Genomic DNA, 3,659 nt, shown 5'->3' on the forward strand with positions numbered 1-3,659 from the left:
CCAGGTTGTATGTGGCCTGATGCTCAGAGGGTGTCTGAGTAGGGGGCTCCCCTCACTCTTTGGGGGCCTTCCTCATGGATTGCTTGTCTCCTTCATGAACTTGACTTTAAGAGGGAGAGACGGGAGTGCTGCCTAGGGGTGGGTGGTGCTGAGGTGAGCTCCATCCCCGGCAAGCTCCATGGGTCTCTGGGAATGGGATCGATCCTGAAACCGGCATGAAGGGCTCTATGGTTGGCGAGCCCCCCGGCCTCCCCTGATTCTCACCCAATCTTCCGGGCAGGGGCCAGACAGCATGGATACATCCGGTTCACCCCCGCCTCCTCCCCACCCCTCGTTCAGAACCCGACCTTTTGTACACATCCCACAACCTTTTCAGTCTCTTTTCCTTCTCAGCCTTTCCTGCCAGCCTCTTCTGAAAAGAAAGGGGTCATCGCCACCACCCTCCCTCCCCCTGGCCCAGTCCAGCCTTCTCCTATGGGGCCAGTCCCCCACTCCCATCACTGGGATTCTGCAGGGGGCTCTGCTTTCTGTTTTAATCATGGGCTGCAATTTCTTTTTCTCTTTATTTAGTGGGAAAAAAAAAAATGAGTTCAAAAGAAGTTTGCTAAAAATACCAGGAAAACAGAAACGAAGGAAATACAACATCACAAGTCCAGATGAGCTGACGGATCATGAGGTGATGTGCTGCCAGGCTGAGCGCCCACGTCCGGCTGGCGTTTCATCTCTTAGGTTCATCTCTTAGGTTGAACCACGGGAAATTGCTATTCTTTCCATTAAAAGGATCAGATACATTCAAAGAGCGCTGTAACAGTTGTATCTAAAAATGTCAATATTTACAATGTGCCAGAAGTGACATCTTTTTGTTTTTCCCCACAATTTAAACATGTTGGAAACCTTTAGGTAAAGAGAGCACATCTAGGCAAAATTCTCTTAAGCCGAATGAGTGTAAAATGTTCAATACCATTTTTCGACCTTGCGATTAAAAGAACGCAAACCGTTTCACAGCTCTGCCTGCTTCTTCTCCTTTCTTGGTGTGTCTTTTGTCTTTCTTGGAATCTCCATAAGATTCTTTCCCTCTCCTCAATCTCGCTGTCACCTGCGTTTCTCTGAAATCTGCTAATTTAATATCTTCCATTTCTACTATAATGTGCAATTTCTCTTCCTCCTACCTGGTAGATTCTACCTTATGAATATTTGTTATTCTTATTGCTTTCATTTTGTTGACATGAGATGATCTTTTCAGAAAACTCTGCCTCTCAGATGAAGACACATTTTTCCTGGAGTTGTGGTTTCCTTCGGTATTATTTCTGTTTCTTTTCTTTTGTTAATAAATTAGAGTTAATAAATTACAGTTAAAATATTCAATTGGATCCCTTCAATATTTCTATAAATTTATCTCTCTGAACTTCTATCTGCGTCAATGCAAAAGAGATTTCTGGAAATGGTGGTTATTCATGAATTATGGCTCTTTCTAATAGGGAGATTTATTTTTATTTTGTTGAGCTTTTTACTTTCTTCTTCGTTTTCCTATGTTTCTTGAATTCTTTAAAACCAGCAGGTGGCATTTATACAAATGCAAAAATATGAAGAGTATAAAAGAAAAGTGTAGGGCATTGAGTAGAAACCTTATCAATGATACAAAGCCTGTCAATGCAATGTTTCACCCAATAAATATCAATGTCAAAAACTACTTAAACAAAGGCAATTTCATGTGGTTCCATGTATTACGGTGTATTAAACCTTTATAACTGTTCGAGGTAGGTGTCATCAGACGCATTCTACAGATAAGGCCATTGAGGCTCAGGGAAGTTGAGTGATGTGGCTAAGACCTCATCACTAGAAACCGGAGAATAAAGACAGTTCTGCTTGTGGCTGAAGGCCATGCCCTTGACCTCCACCTAACTCTGCCTCCTGAGTCCACAGGTGCTCCTCGACTGTACCAACCTGTCGAGGTTTTCAAGGGTTTGACACAAAGGTCACAGGTTCTTATTGCAAGGGCGGAGGGTTAGCCTCCTCCCAGAGGAGAACTAGGTGTGCCGAGGGGTAGAGGCGGAGCAGCTGTGCTGGCCCCTGGGGCGAGAGGTGGGGTCTGCAAATGGCAGACAAAGCGCATGGTGGGAGACCAGGGACCTGGAAGAGTTGGAGTGAGGAGGAAGAGAAGAAACCAGGCCCATAGATGCCACCAAAGTGTCTCTCTCCAGCATCCACGATGCCCAGCCCCGGCAGCTCTACTCCCTAGGACCCCTGAGGTCTGGGTGGCATGGGAGGGGTGCCTCAGCCACTCTTTCTGAGTCCACCTGCCAGGCATGGAGGAGAAGAGAGAGTGCACATACACCAGGGCCCTCTGCAAGGCCTGGCGACACTCTGGCTGGGCACAGCACATCGGTCCCCTGCCCAGAGCTCCAGGTCCCATCACTGGGGCGGGCCAGCTGAGGCCAGCGGCCAGGGCAGGGGACCAGAGGCAGGGGAGTGGAGGATGGAGTCAATATATCCCCTGAGGCAATTATGGCGGTGAGGGAGGCATAAACAAGGCGCTTTGCCTGCTGCAGCTGCCCCCTCCCCTGTGTGTGTGTTCGTGCACACACGCACTCTGAAGCACAGCCCATTTGCAGGGTAATGGCTTTGCGACAGCGGGAATTATCTGCAGCATTAGAGGCAGCCAGGCCGGGTGGGGAAGGGCAGGCTGGGGGCGGTGCGCAGGCTGGGACTGTGGGGTACCAAAAGAGGAAGCAGGTGCCCATGGGCTAGGGCCTGGACCCCTGGGGATGCTGCAGGGGTGCGAGGCATGGTAGGGGCTGTAAAGGGCTTGGTGAGGGCGAGGGCCAGATGGACAGCCCCTTTCCTTCCTGCTTCCAAGGCCTAGAAGTGGACAGATAACCAGGAACGCTACCTCAGGACCTGAAATCACTGCTAAGCAGCCTCCTGCTGCTGTCCTGGCCTCGGGGCTGTGTCAGGCTCTCCAGCCCCAGGGGGCTGCATCCTGCTGACAGCCTAGAGAGAGAGGCCCAGGGTGATAAAGCAAGCAAAGGGAACCCCAGGAAGGAGGACACATGTTGTGGGGATGGGGGGGTCATGGTTGGCATTAGTTGATTGTTTCCCTCCATTACTGTTGTGGGAATCAGGGCCGGGTTGCCTAGCAGTGCCAGGGAGGAGGGGGATTGGGGAGGGAGGACCCCTCCTTCCCCAGATCACGGTCATCAGAAAAGGCCTCGGGATACCTCTTTCAGGCTGAGGACATCGGTGCTAATCGCCCCCTGTCCCTCCTTAGCCGGCTGGCCTGTGTGGGGGCATAAAGAAAGCGGAGCAAACTGGATCTTCTGGGCTGCTTGGGCCCCGGGGGTCGCGGTGATGTGGGAATGGGGCTGGTCCCTGGGGTCCCCAGGGTTCCACCCCAGGGCTCGGCCAGGCCTGGCGTCTATCGTGAGGGTGCTGGGCAAGTCATGCCTCTTGGCCTGACAATAAAGCCAGGCTCCACGCGTCCGGCAGCAGTAGAGCATCCTGCCCACCTGCGGGCACACCCAGATTGCATTTGCTGAAATAAATTGCTGGAGAAAATAAATCCAGCACACATGATTAATGGGAGGCAGGGAGGCAGGCAGCCGCCACAAAGAGCCGCTAGGGAACAGAGTGACAGTCAGGCACAAAGCCAACGCAGCCGT

Source organism: Pteropus alecto, unplaced genomic scaffold (genome assembly GCF_000325575.1).
Source record: "Pteropus alecto unplaced genomic scaffold, ASM32557v1 scaffold110, whole genome shotgun sequence".
Lineage (NCBI taxonomy): Eukaryota > Metazoa > Chordata > Mammalia > Chiroptera > Pteropodidae > Pteropus > Pteropus alecto.